The following is a 27084-nucleotide window of genomic DNA, read 5'->3' on the forward strand; positions in this document are numbered from 1 at the left end:
TACAGGTGTGTACCACCATGCCTGGCTAATTTTTGTATTTTTAGTAGAGATGGGTTTCACCGTGTTGGCCAGGCTGGTCTTGAACACCTGACCTCAGGTGGTCCGCCTGCCTCGGCCCCCCAAAGTGCTGGGATTACAGGTGTGAACAATTGTGCCCAGCCTTAAGTGACATGTTTAAAAATGCAAGTAAGCAAGCATTTCCGAAGGGCCAACAGAGCAATATGCTGTGTACTGAAAATGTGCTATTTTCAATCTTTTTCTTTCACAGAAGAGTCAATAAATCATCATCCTAATAGCAATAATGTCAGGGATGCAGGAGCCTAGGACAGCCGGAGTTGACACCATTTTAAAATCAACTCCATCTCAAAACTAGCAAGGCACATTTATTGCCAGTCACATGGTCATAAGATATTTACAACTCAGGAAACAATTTAAAGATACCTACAAGGACAAACCCCTACAACAACAGAAAGTCCAGATGTCCCAATACTCATAACAATATACGCTTTCAGGATAATTATAGTTATGCTTTGATGTATTTACACATTAAAATGTCAGGAATGGTTTTCTTTAAATCAACAAAATAATAAATTTTGTCATGCTGTCAGCCCACCTACACATAGTCACAGCTTAGTTTACCTTTACATAGACAAGACCCCTATATAAGAAAAACTTGAAACAAAGACTGTGCATTCCTCCACTTGCTTTCTGAGGACGCCCTACTCTGTAATGGAGGAGCTTTCAATAAAGCTCAATTTCTTCTCACTGTACTTTGTAATTCGCCTTGAATTCCTTTCTGCACTAGATCCAAGAACCCTCTCTTGGGGTCTGGATGAAGACCCCATTTTCTGCTAACAATAACAGTAACTTATATTCATATAGCTAATTCTATTAGCCATTCTCACACTGCTGTAAAGATACTACCTGAGACTGGAAAATTTATAAAAGAAAGAGATTTAATTGACTCACAGTTAGCCATGGCTGGGGAGGCCTCAGGAAACTTACAATTACGGTGGAAGGTGAAGGTGAAGCAAGGACCTTCTCCAACTGGTGGCAGGAGAGCGAGAACAAGAAAGGAACTACCACTTATAAAACCACCAGATCTCACGAGAACTCACTCACTATCATGAGAACAGTGTGGGGGAAACTGCCCTCACAATGCAATCACCTCCCACCTGGTCTCTCCCTCAACACCTGGAGATTACAATTCAAGATGAGATTTAGGTGGGGACACAGAGCCAAACCATATCATTAATGCAATTTATAAAGCATTTTTTAAACAAGGGTACACATTCAAGAAGAACAGTCCTGTTCAACCCTCATTCTGTAAACAGGGCACCATTTTCTTGGTCTAATCTCTCTAAGTGGAAATAGAGAATCCATAAACAGCTGGGTCTGCTGGTATAAATATTTCTTCTAAACACCAAGTGTGTGAGTGTGTATGGCTCCGGTGGGCTGGAAATTAACTTACTATTTTATAAAATGGCAAAACTACTGGGTGTGATAAGTGACATAAATTATGCATTGAGATAAATTACGTACAAATTACCAAGCAATTAACGTACACAGGTATCTTTCTTATTTCTTCTGTTGTTCATTACATTGAATGCACCTGTGAAAGCTTAAAGACATGTTTTTGTTTTAGGGAAAAATCTAGGTGAAGAAAACAAATAACAAAATAAATTATAAATCATGAATTGAACTGCACTGCCACTTGATTTACACAAGGACTGGCTACTTTATTGTGGCTGCCATTAAGAAGAAAAATCACCATTTTTCTGTGGGCTTAAAATCTGTTTACCACTGAGATGGGTACATTAGATGTATTATCTGATTTTACCCTCACAGCAAACTTATGTACAGATAAAGAAATAGAAATTAGAGGAATTAGAATAACTTGCCCAAGGCCAAACAATGATTAACTAGTTAAGCCTGCAGGTTCAACAAAGTACTAGAATACAAGGCATGGAAGAAAAATGGTCCATGAATATGCTGCTGGTTTCTCACTCAACCTCACTTCTGAGTTTTGTAGGGGCATTGCCACATTCCAATGACTTCCTAAATTCATTGTGTCCAAATTAAACTCAGTTTTTTAAATGATCCCTTTAATCTTGTGACCCCCAAATTTATTTAATGTCTCACATGCCCAGACTCCTACATTCAAATTTCTAATTACCTGTGATGGCTTTTCCAAGGTGACACAGGCACCTCGAATCAATGTTAAGCAAATTGATCATTTTCTTCATGCCTATCTCACCTCCAAAATTCTCAGTCACTAGCACTGCCCTCCATCTAGTCACCCAAGCTAGAACTTGGGGTGTCTTTCCTGACTTTCCCCTCTATATCACCTCCCCTATCAGTCAATCACTAAGTGCTACAGATATCACCTCCTTTATATCTCTCTGGAGATAGGTACAAAAAGTAGACAGCCAAGTGGATAGCTTGGAAAAAGGGGCAGACTCCCCAAGGCAGGCAACTATAAATATGCAGCTGGTGGAACTCTTCCACGGTGGGATGAATGCCCTGTCAAATGCCCACAACAGCACGCATCTCTGCTCTGCTGTTAAGGGACTTTCATATACCTCCTGGCTGCTGGGAGGAACACAGGCACTTCTAGGCTGCCTACTGCTCCAGTCAATTGCCTACCTTCCACAGGTAACTTTAAATGTTAAAAATAACAAACAAACCCCAAACAGAAAACCTTTCTTGCTGCTTAGGACTCTGCTGTTTCACTCCTCAATGCCCCCTCCACGTGAATACACTCTCCCACACATTCCCTGTTTTATTCAATTTATTTGCAGCTAATCTGATTTGGTAAAGCAGGTGTTTCCTTACTTTACAGCAATGATTCTCAATCTTCTTTGCACATGAGAGTCACCTGGGGGACTTTTAAAATTTATGAAAGCCTGGGCCCCACCCCAGAGCAATTAACTCATAATCTTTGGAGCATGGATTATTCCATCGGTCTTTAATAAAAGCTCCCCAAATGATTCCAGTTGGTAGCCAGAGTTGAGAGTCACCACCCATAAGCCTGAATGAACCAAGGCTATGGCTTAATGTGACAGTTAGTGCCCATATATGGAAAATTATAAATTGTCAGCTTACAATTTTAAAATAAATTGTAAAAAAGTGAGCTCACCACCCACTGTGTTCACCACTGCCTCAATTTACATGCAAAGCAAGTACAGAAAAATGCACCCCTGTATGTCATGATGTGCTAAATTGAATGGCTGCAAGTAGTAATAACTTCTGTGATGGGAAGAACTAGCTCCTTATCATAACACCACAATTTGGATCTAAGGGCATGAGCCTGTTGGGGCCACTGAGGACTATGAGATCCCAGCTAGCATAAATTGTTACTTTGCAGCCCAAGAGAAATGATAACCAGAGAAATTTTCATTTCAGGAACTGGCTCAGTATTTTCTATAATTTCCTGGCTCAGTGTTTTCTGTAATGACTGTGTCATCTCCTCAACTGCTTTCCCACAGCCTCATACATGCAATGCTCAATTTCTTATGGAGCTTCTTTATTCTATGCTTCATCTATTTCCCTATATCTCTTACATCTTCCTCCAGCACCTGGGTAGATTTAACTGCCTAGTCAGTTATATGTGTATTCTCAGAGAAATACAGTCCATGAATATGCTCTGGTTTTTCACTCAACCTCACTTCTGAGTTTTGTAGGGGCATTGCTATATTCCAATGACTTCCTAAATTCATTGTGTCCAAAATAAAACTCAAAAGAGTTTTTCAACAATCCCTTTAATCTGTGACCCCCAAGTCTATTTAATCTCTCACATGCCCACTCCCACGTTCAAATATCTAATTAACTGTGATGGCTCCTCCAAGGTTACACAGCCACCTCAAATCAATGTGTCTAAAAGCAAATTGATCATTTTCTTCATGCCTATTTCACATCCAAAATTCTGTCACTAGCACTGCCTCCATCTAGTCAACCAAGCTAGAACTTGGGGTGTCTTTCTTGACTTTCCCCCTCTACATCACTTCCCCTTATCAGCCAACCACTAAGTGCTACAGATCTCACCTCCTTTATGTCTCTCTGCTACCATCCTCTTCAGCACTCCTGTCCCTGCCCTCTAATATGAACTACTCCAGTGCCTCAGGCTGCTAGTATTGTCTTTCTCAAACCAATTGGCTATACAACTGCCAGGGTGTAAAAGGTAAAAAGCTGTCTGACTACCCTCTTAACTTCAGTGTCTCTTGAGGGCAGGATAAAGTCCTTTCTCTTCAGGTGGCCATGGGCCTCTCTGCAGACTGTCATCTGCCTTCCTCTCCACTTACAACTCTCTATTCTCTGCCTAGAACTCAATTCCCCAGAAGTAACATTTTGTTTGTTGCTCCTCTCCGACGTGCTTTGCAACCTGTGCCTGTGGCCTTCAGCTTTTTGCTTGGCTAACTCCTGTCCATCACCTAAGACTCATTTCTGTTATATTCTCTTCCAGAAAATGGCACCTTGTTTCCATTGACTTACAGGTTCTTTGCTTTTTGAAATATTCTGTGCAATTTTCTATCATTAGACTTATAACATGGTATTATAATTAATCATTTTTTCTCTATAACCTGAGTGTCTTGAATTTGGTGAATGTACTCTGCATCCTCAGCACTGAGACAGAGGCTGGCACTCAAAAAATGAATGAATTCCTTCAGTGAACTCAGTATCTGATGCTTCCACAGTACTTACTAACTTCTTTTGGGTTTACTGTGTCCTTCCTCTGTCTCTGCAACTAGATCATTAACTCTGGGAGGGCTGTCAAAGGCTGGGTCTTTGTTTCTTTAGTGTTAGCCAAATTGACTGACGATGAGTAGGTGTTGTATCAGTGACAATGAAAAGAAAGGAGGAAAAGAAGGAAGGAAGGTCCAATTTCTATATAGTTGTTCAGTGCAATTTAAAACTTTAAACACTAAAAATTCAAGTAAAATTTGTAATGTTATCCTTCTCTACTCAAGCAAATAAAAAATAAAGATTCCTAACATTTCAAGAGATAGTTACATCTTCACATTGCTGACAGTAAATAGAATATTTGTTTTCCAATAATTCTAGCACTGGATCATTATAAGATTCTGAAAATGATCATTAATTTAATTGATAAAAAATGGAAGGAAGCAGTTCCCTTTACAAATATGAATGGACAGAGACATACTAGAGTGACTAGTGAGGAAAGCTGGAACTTCTGTTGTACATAAATATAGCATGAGTCATTTATCTTTTTAGTTCAAGCACAGAATTGTTGAAATTATGACATTAATTGATGCAAAATCCCAAACATCAATGATGAGCCATTCAATAACAGGAGGTATATTTAAAAGCTTGTCTCTATGGATTTTTAAACAGTAGTTATTTTTAAAAGTCCAAAACAAAGAGCACAATTACTAAGAGGTATTGATTGACAGTAAAAAACACAGCTAACATTATTAGAGCTTGAAGCAAAACAAAAAAACAACCAACCCCCCACCCAAATCCAAAGCCTCTATTTTATACTTATGAATATTAGAAAAATGTTATTCCTTTCTTCCTTCTGTACTAACTCTCTTTATTTCAAGATAAGTCACTAATAATTGTAGCTTTCTTTGGACTCTTTTATCCCACTCAGTAGCTTTTAAAAAATATAACATTCTTTTTAGAAATAAAAAAATTGTTTTTCAGTTTTCTTTGTAGGTGGAAGTGAAACACAATCTAGAGAACTCCTCTGCAATCTCTGATAATACAGTTGAGTAGGAGGGTAACTCATTAGGAATTAGCAGATGTTAGCACCTGTCATAAGGAGTTAGGATCTGTGAGCCCAAACTCCTTTGGCTGAGGATATACCCCAACAGGTCTTAGAGACTGAGAGTTAGAGCAAGGGATTTGGGCTGGAAGGAAGTTAAGAGGTCTATTTGAGATTGGTTGCCTTTGGTGAAGTCAAGCTGCCACTGGGGCTCAGAAAATGACTCTCCAAAACCTGGCGTTTCAGCATGCTGAGTGCTTTGAAAATGGAAAGGCCACAGAAATAAGCCTAAGAACCAAGTTCTCTCTCTGACTTTCCCCTACGTCCCTGTCTCTCAGATCCTCTTTCCAGAATCACTGGGAGGGACTCTTTCTGAAATTTTCTTATCTAAAGAAGATTCCTTGCGAAAGAAATGCAATTGTCTTATTTTAGGCCCCCTCCCTAGAAACCCCATCAAATAACCAGGAAGGATAACACCAAAGAGGAAGAAAAGAGATTGGGGGTCATCACCATGCCCAGACAGTCTTTTCACCTATTCTTCTAAGAGCAACTCCCAGAAGTTACCTGGGGAACTTTACCTGCATAATAAGACAACTCGTGTTCTGCCCCTCACCTTCTGTAATTTGTCCCATCCATCTTCCACAGAGAATCAGAGAATAGTTTACAAAATGATGTCTGCCTCTTGGGTCTGTACACTTTTCTTCTACGAAGAGCATATGTGAACCTCAACCATTTAGTTCCTCTTTGAGTTTCATACTTTGGGTATGGCTTCTGTATCCACACACACATTAAAATAAATGCTGTATGCCTTTTTCCCCTATTAATCTGTCTTTTGTCACTTCATTTTCAGTGAACCTATAAAGGACAGATGGGAAGCTTTCCTTTGACCCCATCACCACTGTTTGTGAAAATGCGATGTCTATGCATCTGTGTCAGAATCACCTGAGTTACTCATTAAACATGCAAATTTGTGCCTCAACCCAGATTGGGTCCATCTATCTGCATTTTACCAGCTTCCCCAGGGGACTCATAGTCCCACTATAGTCTGAGACCATGTTTTAAGCCATACACAAAATATCTGTAACTACTGCCTTTTTTCACACTCAAGAGGACCACACTGTTTAAGGGAGTTTTAAATCAATGTAAACTTAAGTGATTCATTTGGAAATGGTTGTATTTTATTAATAAGAAATTATTTGTGACATATATCATAGTGAATCCCAGTGTGTTAAGGCATAGAATTGAGAACTGCTGTGAGGTTCCAGGAGAATCTGTCTCATCAAATTCCGACAATAATCATTCTGACTTCTACAGAGCACTCCAAAGTCCCTTTAGTGCTTATATCTTTATCACACCATCCTCACAGGAAATGTGTAAATTCTTAAGAGGACTCAGATGATTTTGTAGATATAATTAAATATTATAATTTTAAATAGAATAGGATCAACCACTGAGAAAGTCTTGTTTTTGTTTTGTTTTTTGTTTTTGAGACAGGATCTCACTCTATTGCTCAGGCTGGAGTGCAGTGGCACCATCTCAGCTCACTGCAACCTTCACCTCCCTGGGCTCAAGTCATCCTCCCACCTTAGCCTCCCAGGTAGTTGGGACAACAGCAACATCACCAAGCATAGCTAATTTTTGTATTTTTTGTAAAGATGGGGTTTTACTATGTTGTCCAGGCTGGTCTTGAACTCCTGGGTTCGAGTGACCTGCCTTCCTTGGTCTCCCAAAGTACTGGGACTATAGGCAGGAGCCACCATGCCCAGCCGAGAAACACTTAATAAAGTTTTTATGCACAAAATCTTTATGAGAATATAAAATACTCGAGCTGCAAAGTCTAATTACACAATTTAATAACTAACATTGGCTCTGAAACCCATGCATATTTTGGAATATCATAATTATTTGGTAGGCAAAGTATGAGAAGCAAAAGAATTTAAATGAACTGATATACATGCAGGTGGGCACATACACACAAACACATGTGCAATGAAATGTCAAGACCTATTATTGAGATTTTGTTTAAAAGTCTTCTCACATTCCTCAGGCTGAATTATCCACCGTGGTCATTCGTTAAGCATCACCAGCCATCTTTCTCAATTTACAATTCATATCCATGGCAAAATGGCATTGGTATTACCTAGGTTTTTATTTTTGTTTAAATCTATTTAAGACTAAAACAAAACAAATGTACTAAAAGGACTTTGCTAGTTTATCCATGTCATTTGAAAGTAGGCCATAGATATTAACAATCACTATTATATTAACTAGTATTTCTCTATAAGGTAATATGGAGAGTGAGACATTGGGCTGGCAAATTTTCATCATCAGGAGGGGACAGAAAAAGTTATGCAAGATAGAGTTCTTCTTTCACAAGCAAAAATGAGGGCAGTTGAGGAGAAACTTGAGGCTATATAGGATTGGAGATTGTGGGGAGGAGGTGCTGCTCTATGGAGAGTAGGCTGGGGTATATCAAAGCCAAACATAAAAATCCTGTCTTGGTCTTGCCTGGCAAAACTTTACAAAATAATCCGAAGCAGATACACATTTTTTAGATACATGGAGACTGATTTTATTTTACTTACAGGGAAACATTAAATCTCTGTACTGTTTTTCTTCACTATCAGGAAGCATATTCTCATCATAGCCCCTAAGCCAGAATTCTTAGATAAAGGTTGGTTTGTGTTATATAATTTAGTATGTTACTTGAGGCAAAATCATTATGAAGTGCAAGTGTACAAAAAGTGAATTGTGGATTGAGTATAATAAGAAATCTTATGCACTAAGTACTTAACACACGCCAGCCATTTTGCTAAGTGCTTTACATACACTTATTGTGTTTCCATCATAATTCTGTGATGAAGGCACTATTATTCTCTCAATTTTTTGGATGACAAAACAAAGGCTAATTAAAGTAAAGAAGGACAACAGGTAGGTACTAGAGCCAGAATCTGCATCAAAGCTGATTTATTCCAGCCTCTCTATCTTAATAGTAAGCTTGAATGCCTCCAAGGACAAAAAGTGTTAACTACATAAAAACAATTAGTTGTAAGATTCTTACATCTACAAGCATCTCTGATCTGTATAAAATAAGGCCAAATTTGTTTTTCAAAAACCCCTGCAATATTTCAGGAAACTTTTCATGGAATAAAGTATGACCTGTGTAGCAATACTTCAAAACAAGTCTTTAAAGATTATTGACACCACTGAGGGCTCAGGTCTTACCACAAATCCTCCCAATAGCAGTAACATTCTTACCATCCAGAAACCAAAGTCAACCTCCTGATTTTTGTCTCATCCGATTGGCAATTAGGAGTCTTACCTCATACCTGAGATCTAACTTACGGGTATTCTTGCCATCTGATGACACTGGCGTAATCTTCAAGTTTTTCTTCAGTTGTAGACTATTTCATTTTTAGAGGGAATCCATACTAATTTAGTCTTCTCAAACAAAGACTAAAACTTGTCAGTGGACCTCCTTGTCCACCTGCATCTCCTTGAAGCTTCATCTCACATATCAATATTTTGTGGCATGCTTCACCCATATAGAGTGAGACCACCTCCCTTCTCAGTTTTCATAGCATCCTGCACATCTGTATCCTGTGATTGGCATCGCTCTTCTATGTAGCTGTATATTAGTTGCTATTTCATCCACCAGACTGGAGTATCCATCTTTGTATCTATTTATCTTGGCCAGCAGGGTAGCTAATAAATATTTATACTTATATTTATTTTATTATATATTATAAATAATAATATATAATATAATAAATATAAATATTTATTAAATATTTATACTTATATTTATAAATATTTACGAATACATATCCCAATAAATATTTATAAATACTGATTGACAGTGTGACTGCTTCTAATGACTCTTTAAAAAATTTTTTTTGCTTTTATTATTATTAATGTTTTTAGAAGTTGATGGTTATTTTCCATCAAGCTTATTTCCATCTTGCTTTAGAGTCTGTGGAAGAACAGCTTAAGACCTCTCAGTGGTTGTTCCTACCCATCTGGTGGCCTGAGCAGTCGAGTTGCAAAGCAGGCTTCTGTGGCAGGCCAAAAGCTCCAGTCTTGAGTAGGGAACTGCTGAGTGGGCTCAGGGGTATCTGCAGGCTGAGTAGCAGTGAACTGAAGATATGCAGCAGTCCAGTTACCCTGAAATTCCTCCTGGGAATTTCAGCCACAGCCTGCTCTTCCTATTCAATCTCTTCAGGATCCCTGTAGAAGTAGCGATTAGGCATGACCTCCCATGGGCATTCATGGGAGATGATGCCACGCTTATGTAGAACTTCCCAGGCTGGAATCCACCATGTCAGGCCCACTGAGGGGCGTCTCTTGTTGTTACATGGGATGGCAATGTCCACACTGCAAAGAGGAGAATCTGTGTGACCCAGAGCAATGGTAGGCAGGTTAGTGTAAGATGCCTGTGTGACAGGCTGGGGTCAGTAACCACCAGCAGACAGCTCCTGGAAGCCTGCCTGGATCTGGTGCGGGAAGGTTCCAGGAGCAAAGTGGCCAGCAATAGGAGTGATTCAAGTGGTAGCAGCAAACTTTAGCAAAGCTGACTTGCCAGTGTTCCTGGAGAGTATGACACTGACATCAGCAGGGTTTTCAACAGTGATGATGGCATGAGCCACCAGCAGAAGCTTCTCCCAGGTCCTCTTCAGATTTAGGATGCAGATGCCATCACTTTTCCTTTTGCAGATGTACTGTTCTACTTGGAAGTCAAGCTTGGTGCCACCCAAGTGAGTTCCCGCTGCAAGAAACTTGAGGACATCCTCCTCTTTCATATTCAGGACATCACAGGCTCTGGCCATTGTAAAAGTTTCCCTTTAAGTTCTGAGAGGAATTCAGAATGATGTCATATGGACCCTCTCTGGGTAACATGGAAAGGCTACTATTATTTTTAATTGACACATAATTACTGTACATAATTATGGGGTATATTGTGATAGTTCAATACATGTATACAATGTATATGTAATGATCAAATAAGAATAATTATCATATTCATTACCCCAAACATTTGTCATTTATGTGTGTGTGATGAAAAGAACATTTTCTGAAATATTTTTCTTCCTCAGATAGCCTTGGGCCTGACCCTCTCTACATTCTCCTTCAAAAAGAAACAAGCTGTTGGGTCTAGATTGCTAATGATGAGATATAGTCACCTATTGTCTAAGCCTCAAAATGCTAGAGTATCAGTATAGCCCAAATCTTAAAGGAAAATAAAAACAGGTTTTTATCTTCTCTTAGAAGATTTATCACATTTTGAAATAAAAATAAATAACTAAAACATTGCCCTAAAATGAGACAGGAAAGGTAGAAGAAATATTAAAGATCCAAATCTGCTAATCATTTTGTCTGGGTCCAATATGAGCTACCTAAGAGATATACAAGTAGCCATGGCTCACACACTTTCCAATGAATGAAATCAATCTATCTTCTTGACATAACATTTATTCACTGTTTATTTTAATAAGTTAGTACAATGGTAAAAAGCACAGATTCAGGCAAATTGCTTGGCCCAAATTATCTTGAGGGATGATTGCTGGATATAAATTACATCAGAATCACTCCTCTAGGCACTGGTTTTCACCACTAACATCTCGTCTGGACTGTGATGTATCTCTGTAACTGGTCTGTGCTTCTCCCCAGCTCCCTTACAGTCAATTTCCTAAGAGCCCTCAAGTGAACCATTAACACGTGACAGCGCATGTCTCTTATTTGCCCCACCTCTTCAAGGGTTTCTCATCTCGCTGGGCATAAGGGCCACAGTTCTATCAAGGATGTATGAGCTGATTCGCTCTGTCTGCTCTGGCTCTTTGTAGTGTATCTGATCTCACCTCCTATTACTCTCCTCTCTCCCTCTTTATTCTAGCCATATTTACCTTCTTGCTCTTCCTGGAATGTGATAAACACACTGCTATGCAAGGACCAGGCATCCACCAGTCATCATTCCCTCTGCCTTAGGTGCTCTTCCCCGCATTTATTATCTGAATGGCTCATTCCCTCACTGAACTCAGGACTCTGCCTAAGTTTCACATGGACTGAGTTTCCTTCCCTCATGATTCAATGGAAATCAGCTCCTACTCTCTCGGCCCTTGATCTTCATTAATTATTCACATCTGACATATTATAGATGCATTTCCATATTTGCATTGTACTGTCTGGAGCTCCAAGATAACAGGAACTCTATTATCAGCCCCTAGAAAAGGATCTGATTCATAGTAGGAACTCAATCAGTATGGGCTGAATGAATAATAGAATATCGCCACAAAAAGAGCTTCTAATTCAGTTATGTTAGTATAGTGACATAAAATGCCGAAAATTACAGTGACATAAAATGTTGAAAACTACAGTATGTAAAAGCTAAATAGCACAATAGCTGAATGAGATGCTGCAGAGTAGTGTGGAATTAAGGGCCAGATACACAATCATTGGCTTAGGCAATAAGAGTGGGTGTCCAAGAATGCTTGAGATTATGTTATACAGGACCAGGAAGAAAAAGGATTTTCTCTGTTTCTATCTAGGCTTGAAAATCTTGTTCCAAATTGGAAGACACACTTCTGAGGATTGCCAGCAACTTCTGCAGGCTTCCAAAAGTAGTACATGGTCTGGTCATCCTGCCAAAAGCTGACCTCACAGGGTGAGTTGACATAGATGCAAAATTTGCAAGGCTTTCCTGCACACTTTAGGAGGCATGAGCCCTATTATCAAGGTCCTGGGATATGGCCAACATCCACAGAGGAAAGTACAGTGTTATGCAACTGGAAGCTTTTGGTCTTTATATGCAAGTGGGCAGCATCCTCCTTGTGGTTAGACTCCAGGGATTTGCTGTTTTCTGTCTCACAGTCTAGAAACATAGAAAATCTGGAAGCCAGACTGCCTTACACCTACCACTCAGCTGTCTTCAGGGCACTTGTTCTCATAATTACTTGCTTTATACTCAGAAAATGCAAATAAACTTGATTATTAGCAGAGGCAAAACACAGAAATGAAGGCCAATCTATTGCAGACATAGCAAATGTATTCTTAGTAAATAAATTACAAATGATTTAAATGACCTTATACTTTATAATATTTGTATCACTGACCCCAACTTCCTCCTGCCTTCTGTTCTGATAGATTTAAGTAACATCATATACATGTACCTTTAGGTTTTTGAAAAACAAGCTAGGATGCTTATAAACTCAGAAAGATGAAACTGCTTCTGGGCAATTTAATCATCAAATAAACCGCATGTATGATAATGACTTCAACACTGTGTTCCACCCACCATTACAACTGCCAGAAAGGTCTGTCCTGTAAGTTTCCTGAAGGACAGTGTTACAAGAGGCTTACAGTTTCCTCCAGGGTGACAATTAAGTCACCTTGCAAACAATTGCCTTAAAGGCTTTCTCCTGGTCATTTGTCCTAATCAGAAAAATAAGACTGCTTTAGATTCTCCTTCCCTTTCAAGCTTTGCATATGAAAACATTCACTCCTCTATGAAAAGCTGCATTAACTTTTACACTGAAATATACTTTTATTTGTAGCACAAGCCTTCAGGCTAAAACAAACTCCTTAAGGCTGATTTTGCCAGAAGGTAGAATGTCAGAATCCTCAGAGCTTGTTTTCACAAGTATTTAACTCTAGACTATGTCTTCAGATATTATAGAGGCCTTGACTTCTTACCTACTGCCACCTTCTGTCTCTAGGCAAAAGGAGAACTAAGCCATTGCCAGGAGGTAGGTCACTTTTTACTTAAAGAAAGCGTAGGGGCCAGGTACAGGGGTTTACCCCTGTAATCCCAGCACTTTGGGAGATGGAGGTGGGTGGACTGCTTGAGCCCAGAGTTCAAGACCAGCCTGGGCAACATGGCGAGACCCTCTCTCTACAAAAAATACAAACAAACAAACAAAAAATTAGCTGGGCATGGTGGTGCATGCCTGTAGTCCCAGCCACTTGGGAGGCTGGGGTGGGAGGATGGCTTGAGCCCAAGAGTCAGAGGTTGCAGTGAGCTGGAGTACAACACAGTGAGGCCCTGTCTCAAAAAAAGAAGAGAAAAAGAGCTTAGAGTTCTTGGTTCAGCAGCACAGTACATAACATTGGAATGATTCTTAGTAGCTTCTCATAGCCACCATATTTCTTAAAAGCCAGATGCACAATAGTGAGCTTAGTATACTAACTTTTGTGTGACAAAAGGGAGGAAAGAATATATATTCATCTTTGACTGTATTGGCAAATGGAAACACTGAATAGGTGAAACCTCTTTAGCTTTAAGGAACAGGGCTGTGGGTGACATGGTGGGATGGCCAGAGGAATGTAGGTGAGTGTTCTAATGTTGTCCTTTTGTATTTTTCAAGTTTTGATTTACTAATTCAAAATGTAAAGGGTCTCATAGGAAGATACGGTCTTAGTAACATTTAACTGTATTTTACCTTATCTTTGAAAATTATTATGATACCACTTGCCTCTTAGGTTTTGTATGCCAGGGACACTATTTAGTATCCATGACTTCCAGAATAAATGCTTCTTATGAAAGTAGGTTATTAGATTATCATCATGACCAAAAACCTAGGTAGAGTTTATTGAAAATAAAGACCAAGTTTTAGTCTTGTCATATGTTTTCATCAATTTCTCAGCCTCCTTTCTTCTGTTAATAAAAATGCACTAGCAGTAAAATATCCTCATTTCATTCTTTATATTATCTATCTATCTATCTATCTATCTATCTATCTATCTATCTATCTATCATCTGTCTATGTCTATCTATCTATCACTTAGTGAGAGCCTGCTATATACTGGCTTATATATCCCAAGCTTTACATTTTACAAATGAAGGAAACCGTGGCTCAGAACTTTTAAGAGACTTGCCGAAGTTGCTAATCCAGCATGTATACCTAGCTCTAACTAATTAGAAAGCTCTCACTGTGCCAACAGGACCATTTTAGCCACTCCCAGGTCATGATTCTACTTGAGAGAAAGTGATACGTTGACTGGAGACATTCCACTGTGAAGCTGTGGAAACTCAGGCAGGTATCCTATAAATAAAACATTGGAAAGAAGGTCCTCATTTCCTGTCTTGTTCTAATATCCAGATGAGTTACGCTACATTGCTCTCTTTAATAATAATAGGTTCTGGAAATTTGTGTTGGAAAAAAATGGTCTGAATACTAAAATGTTTATTCAACGTAAGGATAGCTAGAATGAGTTATCATTTCCTTCATATCCCTGAGTCTCTATAACTCTTTCTATTTAGACATCTAAGGGGTTAGGAGGACAATGTCTGAGAATCGTTTCATTATCTGAGGGATTAGCTAATAGAAAGTATAAGAAACAATCATTCTTATGGGAAGATCCTTAACATTACTGCCTTATCCAGAATCAATCAAGTAACTGAATTTTAATAATTGTAGCCATGAGATGAATTCTTCCTCCGTGAACTTGTTACCAGACCACGAACAAACCATAAAAGACAATAATAGGTAAGTGGGATTATATCAAATTAAGCTGTTATGAAAAAAAGTGGCAAGCTGCAGAACGAGAGAAGAACATATTTGCAATACATATATCTTACAAACAATTTGTATCCAGAATATATAGATAACTCTTACACATCTACATGGGCAAATGATTTGAGTAGACATTTCTCAAAAGAAGATATATGAATGTCTAATAAGCTCACATAAAGAAGCTCAATACCATTAGGCCTTCGAAGAAATGCAAATTAATCACAATGAGATACCACTACAAGGGTTAAACTTAAAAATATTAAGAATACGAAATGCTGATGGGAATGTGGAGAAACTATTTGTACTGGAGAAAGTAAAATGCAACAATCACTTTGGAATAAGATTTGGCAGCTTCTTACAAAGCTAAATGTACACTTAGCATGTGGCTCAGCCATTCCACTCTTAGGTATTCACCAAGAGAAATAAAAATATGCCACACAAAGATTTGAAGATCAAAGGTCATAGCAACTTTATTCATAGCAGCAAAAAAAAAAAAAAAGAAAAAAAGAAAGAATTTAAGTTTACATCAACAGGAGAGTGGATTTTAAAAAGGTAGTATTTCTTTTTTTTTCTTTTTTTTCTTTTTTTTTTTTTTTTTGAGACGGAGTTTTGCTCTTGTTGCCCAGGCTGGGGTGCAATGGCACGATCTCAGCTCACTGTAACCTCCGCCTCCCAGGTTCAAGTAATTCTTATGCCTCAGCATCCCAAGTAAATGGGATTACAGGTACCCACCACCCCGCCTGGCTAACTTTTTGTATTTTTAGTAGAGACGGGGTTTCACCATGTTGGCCAGGCTGGTCTTGAACTCCTGACCTCAGATGATCCACCCGCCTCAGCCTCCCAAAGTGCTAGGATTACAGGCATGAGCCACCTCACCTGGCCAAAAGGTAGTATTTCTATATGGTGGAATACTATTGAGTACTAATAAAATGAAACAACACACAGCAAAACTCAAAAAACATGACACTGAGTGAAAGCAGACATACACAAAAGAGTACATATTGTACAATGCATTTATATGTAATTCCAGAGAAGGCAAATCAACTTATAGTGACAAATGGCATATTAAAGGCAGCCCAAGGCTAGGGCTGACTGAAAAGAAGCATCAGGGAAATTTGGGGGGTTGATAATATTCTCTATCTTGAAGACACCCATGGTTACACAGAGATATACATTTTTCAAGACTTATTGAGTTTATAATTAAAATAAGTGAGGCTTATTTTAGGTAAAGTATATTACAACAAAATTGTTTTATGAAAAACATTCAGGTAAGTTTTGTTCCACAACTAGCAAAAGGTGCAGATTAAATTAAAAAACAGATGAATGTGGTTATGTTCTAAAAAGGGATTTAAGGTAGAGGTACGTTATGGAAAAATCTGATTGCAATGTCTGGGATATGATAGGTGTATTAGTCCATTTTCACACTGCTGTAAAGAACTTCCCTCAGACTGGGTAATTTATAAAGAAAGGGGTTTAATTGACTCACAGTTCTGCATGGGTGGGGAAGCCTCAGGAAACTTACAGTCATGGTGGAAGGGGAATCAGGCATGTTTTACATGGCAGCAAGTGAGAGAGACAGCAAGAGAGGAAACCGCCACTTAAAAAATCATCAGATGTCATGAGAACTGATTCACTATCACAAGAACAGCATGGAGAAACCACTCCCGTGATCCAGTCACCTCCCACCAGATCCCTCCCTCAATACGTGGGGATTATGGGGATTACACTTTGAGATGAGATTTGGGTGGGGACACGGAGTCCAACCATATCAATGCGTGATCAACAAATATTCATTTCCTCCTCTTTTCCAGTTCTTCTTATGTGGAAAATGTAAGCAATGTATTCAAAGGCAGTCAGCTATAAAATAAACAATGAGAAATATATGCAGAAAGACAAGATTATGACTCAGTGGTTAGTCATCTAAGAACAACCAGAGGAGTTTGGTATAACACGTAGGCTCTTCTCTCTTACAAACCTGTGATTTCTCTTTACCTTCTGAAGTCTGGCATCTCTCATTTTTTATTGTACCCATTCGGGAGGTAGCATACATTTTCTACATTGACCGTTACATTTTTAAGCACACATTTTTCTTGTTCAACTTTGTCACAAGTTTCTAGAAGGCAAGCAGCATGTCTGACACCTCTTTTTATGGCTGATTTGAACCTAGTTGGTGTTCGATAAAAGTTGAACATATTATAAATGATTATATTGATATTCTTATGTTTGAAACATCTTGCCTCTTCAATATTATTTAGTCAAATAATTTAGATATGATCACATCCATTTGAAGTGAAAAATTCATTTATTTAAGAGAACAAGTCATTTAAAGATTTCTCCTTTCTCCTTGTATGTTCACATTCATTTTTTTCACTTGTTTATTCTTTCAATAAACATGTATTGGCATCTCTGTTTGCCAGGCACTGCAGTAAGTGCTGGAAATACAAAGATTATTTTGTGCTCACATTCAAGAAAGATGCCAAACCCAGCAACACGTATTTCTAACAGAGTTGGATAAATATATCCTAAGAGATATGTGGAAAGGAAGAGAGATGATGCCAAGATGTACCAGATAAACTCCAAAATTAAATTTTGATCAATCTACTCATTAGCTAATATAAAACTCTGCAATCAAATTTAATGTTATTTAGGTATCTTAATGTAGATGGCCTATAACTGAAACTATAAATAAAGATTGAGTTACTTTTGGCAATAAAATTGTGGTTGTTATTCTAGACAAAGGGAATAGGCTCTTTCTCTTCTTGATGCCTAAAGTCAATAAGCCCATCCAAGACTTAACTCTTAACCCATCCAGGGAAGAAGCCTTGTGTGCCTAAGACAACCCAGAGAGTCAACAGTGAATGAGTAAACTATGATATGGTTCGAAAATGACCTTTGTGGAAAGTCCATGACTATGTACTTTTTTTTAGTTTTTATGTACTTTTAGTTTTTATGTACTTTTTATGTAGTTTTTTTTTCCACAGAGAGAATCATTTTGAGCAATTGTGAATGAGAAGCATGTCATTTGGAGGTGGTTTACTTATGCAGTCTTCTATTGCAATTTGATATATGAAGATAATCTGCACCAATTTGTTCTCTTTCTTTTTGCCACAAAAGGAAATAACATTTAAAAACTGTTTTTTCGAGTCCCTAAACCTTCCCATTCCTGATTATTACATCCCATGGGTGAGTGTACATTTCTTTTTGGCAAAACATAGCTTATTTGTTCAAACTTTGCCATTACATACGACATTCCAGCGGTGTCCCATCCAATGAAAAACTCAAATGCTTATGCTATCTCTTTTGTCAGGACTTTTCTACATGATATCTCCTTCCTGAAATTCCTCACTCAATTCCCTCCAAAACCCCCCTTAGCCTAGAAAATCCCTACTTATCCTCTGGTCTTATCGAAATATCACTTTCTTGGAGATGACTTTCTTGACTGCATCCTCCTCACACACACCCAGAGACTAGAGAAGGCTTCCCTTTGTACTTCTTCATACAATTTATTAATTAGTTATTCACTTTCTATCTTCCCTATCAGTCTGCACCCTCCATATGGGAAGACCCTGTTTCTATCTTGTTCATGTAATAGGCACCTAATAGCTATTAACAGCCTTTTTTTTTTTTTTTAACTAAATGAAGAAATTTACAACAATAACGAAATTCAGGGAAATAAGACTTTCATTTTGCTAATGAGAAAACCATGGTAAAGTAGTTCTTTATTATAAAGTTAACTATCTCCATTTTAATAACATCCGATTAGATAATGTATTTCCTTACTGCACTGTTGGGTGCTGTTATAAAACTAGGTTCTATTGAACATGAAAGTTACTTTTGCAGCAATATTTGTAATTCCACTTCATCATAATCGAGCATAGAGAAATAAAATTCTACATGAAGCAAAAGGCAGCACAAATTTTCTTAGATACTATGGTTGCCTTACCTCACATCTTCCCATTTTGACCCTACTCAGTTTTACCAGACCATTCAGAAATATCCCAACTTGCATGGTTTTGTAGAGGTTAACTGAATCAACCTCTACAAAACCAAGTAAACCAAGTAATACATACTATATTTTGGTAATATTATACATTTTTTAAAGTGTGTGTTGCTCTAAAGCCACTTCTTTAAAATGTGACGCTACCAAAAACTATTACGTATCATTTGGTTTACTCATAAAATTATCCAGTTTGGCATGATCCTGATAGATGAAAAGTCCTTTCATGCAACAGGCATTTATTACTTAATTTTACTTTTAAATGGTTATAAATTCTATCACAAAAGTGTCAGCTGGGAGTGGTGACTCACACCTCTAATCCCAGCACCTTGGGAGGCTGAGGCGGGTGGATCACCTGAGGTCAAGAGTTCAAGACAAGCCTGGCCAACATGGTGAAACCCTTTGTCTACTAAAAATATAAAAATATAAAAAATTAACTGGGCATGGTGTCAGGTGCCTGTAATCCCAGCTACTCAGGAGGCTGTGGCAGGAGAATTGCTTGAACCCAGGAGGCGGAGGTGGCAGTGAGCTGAGATGTACTCCAGCCTGGGCAACAGAGTGAGACTCCATCTCAAAAAAAAAAGTGTCAGAAAAATTACCTGAAATAAGGCAAAAAGGTGGTCAACATGTTCCAGTAATATCATATAAGGGCCATGGTCACCGAAGCATCATCTAGATAGGCACAGCTCTGTCCCAAAGAAATTTCTGTGATGTACAGTGTGGTAGCCTCAGAAAGCCTAGCTACTGAGCACAAGAAAAGTGGAGAGTGTGACTGAAGAACTGCTTTTTTACACTGTATTTCATTTTAATTAATTTAAAGTTACAGTTAAGTAGCCACGTTTCAATAGCTAGTGGCTACCTTACTGGACAGCACAGCACAGGTATAGAGGAATGCACTTAGTTTGTCTCATTTTTTGTTATTAATGAAAGGTTATAGTCTTTGTAAAATTACTTGTTAATTTTAATGAGAACACATGGGCACAGGAAGGGGAACATCACACTCCAGGGACTGTTGTGGGGTGGGGGGAGGGGGGAGGGACAGCATTAGGAGATACGTAATGCTAAATGGCGAGTTAATGAGTGCAGCACACCAACATGGCACATGGATACATATGTAACAAACCTGCACATTGTGCACATGTACCCTAAAACTTAAAGTATAATAATAATAATAAAAATATTAAAAAATTACTTGTTAATTTGTAGAATTTTGTCTGTTAGATATGCAAATAATTTTTGCCTGGCGGAACAAGTAATGCTGAAGATTTGTGGTAGATATTGGCCAGTTTTATAATGTGACTCAGTAATTTTAACAAATCTTTGTTAAATTGTCTAGATACACATAATTTCTCACATTTTCCCACACCAATCATAAATCTAGTTCTTATTAATGTGTTATACCAAATTATTCACATATGTACATTTATGTTTGTCTGAGATTCATAATTTGAAAATTATATTTTGGCTTTGGATCCCCTAAAATTCACCCATAGAATTATTTCTCAGGTTTCATAGAGGGCACCTGAGAAATTTGTTCTTTTATCTTATAAAATGAGAGATGCTAGAAATGCTTAAGTTTGTTTGGTGGCTTCATATTTACTAATTTGTTCAATACCATTCCAAGAGATTTGTGGAAAGAATAATAAAATCAAAGGAGATACCCAGGCTTCCTGAGCTATCCTGAGGATCCAAAGCTGAAATATAATTTTTCAAATTATGAATCTCAGACAAACATAAATGTACATATGTGAATAATTTGGTATAACACATTAATAAGAACTAGATTTATGATTGGTTTGGGAAAATGTGAGAAATTATGTGTATCTAGACAATTTAACAAAGATTTGTTAAAATTACTGAGTCACATTATAAAACTGGCCAATATCTACCACAAATCTTCAGCATTACTTGTTCCGCCAGCTTCCTGAGGCTGTTTATATAACTAAAATATTCATATAAATATATCCCAAATTATGTGCTTTTTAAAAAGGCTTTGGAGATTCTTCAGTGCCTTCCATAATCTAATCTTACCTTCAGAGAAAACACTGATCAAGTCATTATGAGAACCTATTGGAGGATTTTACTGTCCTTTGTTCTTATATTATTGGTTATTGTAATAAATTAACCACAGCCAATCAGTCTCATCATCAAATACATCTCTGCTTCTTGGTGCTTGCCTGAAGTCTCTGCTCTAAGTTATAGGCTAGAATTGGTGTCTGGCACAAAAGACAGTTCCAGAGTCTCATAGAAGAGACAGTATCAAGTACTCTGCAAAGAACAGGCTCTTAGGGATAGATTTCCAAATTCTCATGGCTTAGACAACTCTCCGACTCTACAGTGGAGTGAGTCATCATCTCCTAGGCTCCTTTCAGTCCACTAGCAGACGTATTACATGCAGGCAGACCGCCGACCCCAGATCCAGGGCAAGAAGAAAAATTAATCACCAGGACTAAATGAGCTCATGAGGAAAATTTAATTGTGATTATTTGTCTGGAATATGGCTGACATTGTTTTAATTTTCTACTTTTAGTAAGTATATAGGGAACCACTATCTTTCTTCTTAAGCTATCTTTAACCTTTTCCTTAGTAGATTATGCTTTTGTAAACTTAAATGTGCTAAATGATACCTAAGTGTCACTGACTCACTCAAAATTCGGAAGCAAATATTTTTAGACTCTTCTTACTTTCCAAGGTAATAAGTTATTTGCATAGGATTGATAAGAATCTCTGTGTATTTTTACCAGAACTTAACCGCCTAAATCACTGTAGCAACCAAATCTACACTTGGAGTGTCATATTTGAGAGGGATTCATATTTAATCAAGTATGGCAGCAACTCGCCATTAAGGAACATATGTGAGTTGATGCAGGACCTGCTTCTAGGGTCCTAGGACAGGGAATAGGAAAGAAGTAAACTTCTGGAAGCCTAAGAAGCTTAGCAAATTTGGAGGGGGCCTCTAGAATAGAAGATTTCACCTACATTTATAGGTACTACAGGAAAAATCTAGTGGAGGGAATGTTTCGGGGTTGGTTTCCCAGCCTTAGAAAAGAAGAAGAGAGATCAAGAGTCTAACCCAAGTTCCTTCTGAAAATTTTTAGACAGAAGTGAATTTTGTGGCCTTAGTAGTTGCTCAATATTGTAGAGTTCTAGATTGGCAGAGCAAATCCAAGAAGAACTATATGATTAATTAATGTTATTGATGTACCCCTGGAAATAATCAAATCAAACCTGGACTCTAAGAAGACTTAATTTACAGCTGGGTATGGTGGCTCATGCCTGTAATCCCAGTGCTTTGAGAGGCAGAGGCAGGAGGATCACTTGAGCTGAGGAGTTTGAGACCAGCCTATGCAACATAGCAAGACCTTATCTCTACAAAAGATTTTTTAAAATTAGCCAGGCATGGTGGTATGCACCTATAGTCCCAGCTACTTGGGAAGCTGAGGCAGAAGGATTGCTTGAGCCCAGGAGTCTAAGGTTACAGTGAGCTATGATCATGCCACCACACTCCAGCCTAGGTAATAGAGCAAAACCCCATCTCTAAAAAAATAAAAAATAAAAAGACTTCATTTATAAAACAGGTGATGAGCTGAATTTGACATATAGACCTAGTTGGTTGACCTAATCTAAAGCATGAAAATAAGGTAAAAGATGAGCAGAAAGTCGTTTCAACAACATATGGGGGAAAAGGCCACTTAGGATTGTCTAAGGGAAGGGATTTAGTTTGTATCAAGGTTACTATTGATTAAAAGTCCCAGATTTGGTGAAGTTGCTTGTTAACCCATAGAGGTTGGTCCTGTAGAAATATAAATAACTTTTGTCTGGTGGAACAGAAAACCTCAATACCTTTTATTTTTAACTCAGCAATCTTATCCTAATATTTGTTTTTAAAATTGATGATTAATATATAATTTCTTAAATGCTCTCTGAACTAGTCATTATATCTTACTGATATTCTTTATTAACTAATAAGCTAAAGAAATTCTTTTACACATGTTGATTATATATTTCCTGAGAGTTATGATTTTTTCTTTTAAAATTATATTTTAACCAAACTATATTATGGTACAATAATACCTGGTTAAGAATCATAAGCCATGGCTTCTGTTTCCAGTAATGATGTGTCATGACACTGGACTCTGCACCTGACCACTTAGAATCTCAGACTTGTCAACTCTAAACTGGGGATGTTGGCCAAGATTTCAAATGTCTCTTTCAAACATCACTTTATATATTCTAAAACTGAAAAGTTTGAATATATTAACAGAGACAGAATATTATTGAAAGAAATAAACTTGAACACTCTGAAAAGAACTCAAACAGACCTGGAATACACCAAAACTTTTCATTGTAATAACAACTATCATGATCCATTCTAAATGAAAAAGTACCATTTAAATAACTTTGCCAAGAGCAATCGCTCTTTTATTGAGCCATTTGTTCTTTAGATAGATAACTTTTGATATGCACATAGAATGAGGCAAGATTTATATCTTTCCTAGAGTTTTCTTCTTGCCAAGACATAAAAAATGGTCATTCTTTATCAGAGAGCTTACACAATACTCAGTATGTCTTCCCACCTTTTTTATACTGACAGCAAAGTTGCTAAAGATCTGAAATAAAATTTTGATCTAGTTTGAATTCAGACAAATGGGAAATTTTAAACAATGAAAACTTATCAAGGAAAGAAATTGAAGTAGTCTGTTAAAGGTCATACATATTTCTATATCCTAAGATTCTGTTAAAATAGCCTACAAAATAATTTTTTAACATTGTGAATAAAAGATGTTAATTGCATGACATTGATCTTTGTCATTTGTTAAGACTTGCTTTGTGTTGGAACCTAGTACATTTTTGTAAACGTTTATGCATAAAAAGAATGTGTATGTGTACTTAAAAAAGAATAACTTTTTTTGTTGTTGTTATTTTTTGAGACGGAGTTTCGCTCTTGTTGCCTCTTGGGTTCAAGCAATTCTCCTGCCTGAGCCTCCCAAGTAGCTGGGATTACAGGCATGTGCCACCACGCCCGGCTAATTTTGTATTTTTAGTAGACATAGGGTTTCTCCACATTGGTCAGGCTGGTCTCCAACTCCCAACCTCAGGTGATCTGCCCACTTCGGCCTCCCAAAGTGCTGGGATTACAGGCATGAGCCACCACAGCCAGCGGATTGGGTGAAGATTTCATATGCAACCATTGGATTGAGATTTAAATTGTGTTGTTCAAACTTCCTATATCGTTTATGAATTTTTGCCCAGTTTCTGAAAGAACTTTGGTCAAATCCCTCACTGTGATTATGGATTTGCCCATTTTTTTGTTGCTCTATATATTCTGTTGATACATTTTAGGCTACATCATTAGGTGCTTACAGGTTCAGTATATATTGAACTAATGAATTATAACTTTCACCATTATTTCACAATCCCTTGAAATCCTAATTTTTTCTGCTTTAAAATTTATTTCCCTACTATGATTATTGCTATTCCAGCCTTCATTTCATATCTGCTTGTTAGACATTTCTGTATTATACCTATCCCTTATTTAGTGATATGAATTTATTCCTAAAATTCTTATTGCCGAATTAAATAATTTCAAATAAAAAAATACATATGACTATTAATTCAGTAGCAAAAATGACAATGTGTTTTATCCCAATCCAAGATTCTCAAAAGCTTTCACAGATAGAAAACCAGTAACAGTGTAAACAAAGTTATGTAGTGTGTTAGCACGTTCTTGCATTACTATAAAGGAGTATCTGAGACTGGGTAATTTATAAAGAAAAGTGGTTTATTTTGACTCATGGTTGTGCAGGATGTAGAGGAAGCATGGTGCTGGCATCTGCTTCTGGTGAGGCCTCAAGAAGCTTTTACTTATGGCAGAAGGTGAAGTGGGGCCAGCACATTACATGGCAAGAGAGGGAGCGAGAGAGTGAGGAGGAGTCAGGCTCCATCAACACCAGCTCCCATGTGAACTCATAACCACGGGAGGGCACCAAGCCACTCATGAGGCATCAACTCTTGTGACCCAAACACCTCCACCAGGCCCCACCTCCAACACTGGAGGTCACATTTCAACATGAGATTTGGAGGGGACACACATCCAAACCATATCATATAGGTAATTAAAAAAGAAAAAAGAAATAAATGCAGCATGCTCATAACTATAGCATAATGACAGTTTATTGTACTTGTCAAGTGAGGAGGACTTGATGACGGGAAGGCACTGGCGGAGAACCATGCATTTGTCGGAAGGCGCAGTCCATGTCAGCACCTGTTTTTCAACTTTTCGGAACTTATGGTTAATTTTTCATTCCAAATGCACTTGAACATAGTTATAAGCCCAGATAACGTCTTCAGGGCAAAATAAAAACTAAACACAAGAGCACTTCCTAAATCTATGGAAACAGTGATGTATGTGACAGACTAAAATGTCATAAAAGATATAACCTCTTCACTCTCTGGGTTTACCCAAACACAATGTACAATTAGAATTATGAATATATAAATTTGTTTTTTGAGATATTTTCTGACCAGAAAATTTTATATTAAGTAAACTGGTGAGCACGACTTTACCCGAAAAAAACCCAAATTATCACTTCTTATTGCATCTTTCCTTAGCAAATTATACCAAATGGAGAAAAAGAGTCTTCAGTAAATTAGAACTCTTCGAGAGTCATTGAAGGCAAAAGGCATTAACTGAACAATCACTAATGTGAGGCTGGTCTTAACTTTCAACATTTTTTTTGTCCTTTTGTCTTAAGGGTATCTCTTATAAGAAGCATATAAGTGGATAATCCTTTTTAAAAAAAATCTAAACTTGATTAGATTAATTCACTTATAGTATCATGTTCTCTGATGGTGGATTTATTTTGTGTTTTCCATTTACTAAGTTTTTGTTGTTGTTTTGCTTGTTTTTACTATTACACTTGCCTGCTTTCTATGGGTTAATCAGGCTTTAAAAATTCCCTCTTACTCCTTTTCAACAACTTTATAACACACTTGACTTAATAAAGTCTGAAGCTAACGAACAGAATTAACCTTTTCTCAAGCAATACAAAATACTTTAGAATGCTATAAATCAGATTGCCCCCATTTTCCATCCACCTTGCTTTTAAACTCATTCAAATTTTATCTTGTCATTGGTGTTCCACAGTCTAATATATTGAGGATGTAGTTTCCTTTCTAGATACCCTTCTTGGGGTTAAGTTTGCTTAGTATCTTCCTTCTAGCCTTTTTCAGGAAAGCTCTTGGTTGTTAACCCTTAGAATATCACTTCTCTCCTTTTCTCTCTAGTCTCTTATCTTGAAATTCTTACTAGGTAAATATTTAAACTTAATCATTCTAGGCTCCTTGTATTTATGCTTCCCTTTTAATTTTCCCAAATCTTGTTAGAGTGATATTTTGTATTCCAAATAGCACTAATAAATAGAAACTTTACAAATATGTAAGTCCCTGTAGTCTGTCTCCTTGATGTTACAGTTTTCACAGATAACTACGTCAGCCTCTGACAAAGTCCATCAGGCAATGTTATGCTTTTTGCTTTTAATAGTCGTATATGTTATAACGAATATAAGAGGTGAAAAATAGCCCATGTTGTTTACTCAGATATTTAAGATTTCTACTAATTTTTCAACAAAAATTCCTGAATTTGTAGGCAGGTTTCCTTTGGTGTTTTTTTGGTTTTTTTGTTTTGCTTTTGTTTTTTGTTTTTTTGTTTTTTTCGGACAGAGTCTTACTCTGTCTTCCAGGCTGGAGTACGGTGGTGTGATCTTGGCTCACAGCAACCTCTGTCTCCCGGGTTAAAGCAATTCCCCTGCCTAAGCCTCTCAAGCAGCTGGGATTACAGGCATGCACCACCAGGC

At 37.6% G+C, this 27084-nt stretch overlaps 1 protein-coding gene and 1 pseudogene across 2 annotated transcripts in view; both read right to left on the reverse strand.

Annotated features, from left to right (window-relative positions):
* RAB27B (RAB27B, member RAS oncogene family) overlaps window positions 1-27084 on the reverse strand; it is a 187380-nt gene that overhangs the window by 149354 nt on the left and 10942 nt on the right. The gene's annotated exons all lie outside the window — the stretch shown is intronic.
* On the reverse strand, window positions 5838-10551 carry LOC129488177 (small ribosomal subunit protein uS2-like; annotated as a pseudogene).

The sequence above is a fragment of the Symphalangus syndactylus genome, chromosome 1 (genome assembly GCF_028878055.3).
Source record: "Symphalangus syndactylus isolate Jambi chromosome 1, NHGRI_mSymSyn1-v2.1_pri, whole genome shotgun sequence".
NCBI lineage: Eukaryota > Metazoa > Chordata > Mammalia > Primates > Hylobatidae > Symphalangus > Symphalangus syndactylus.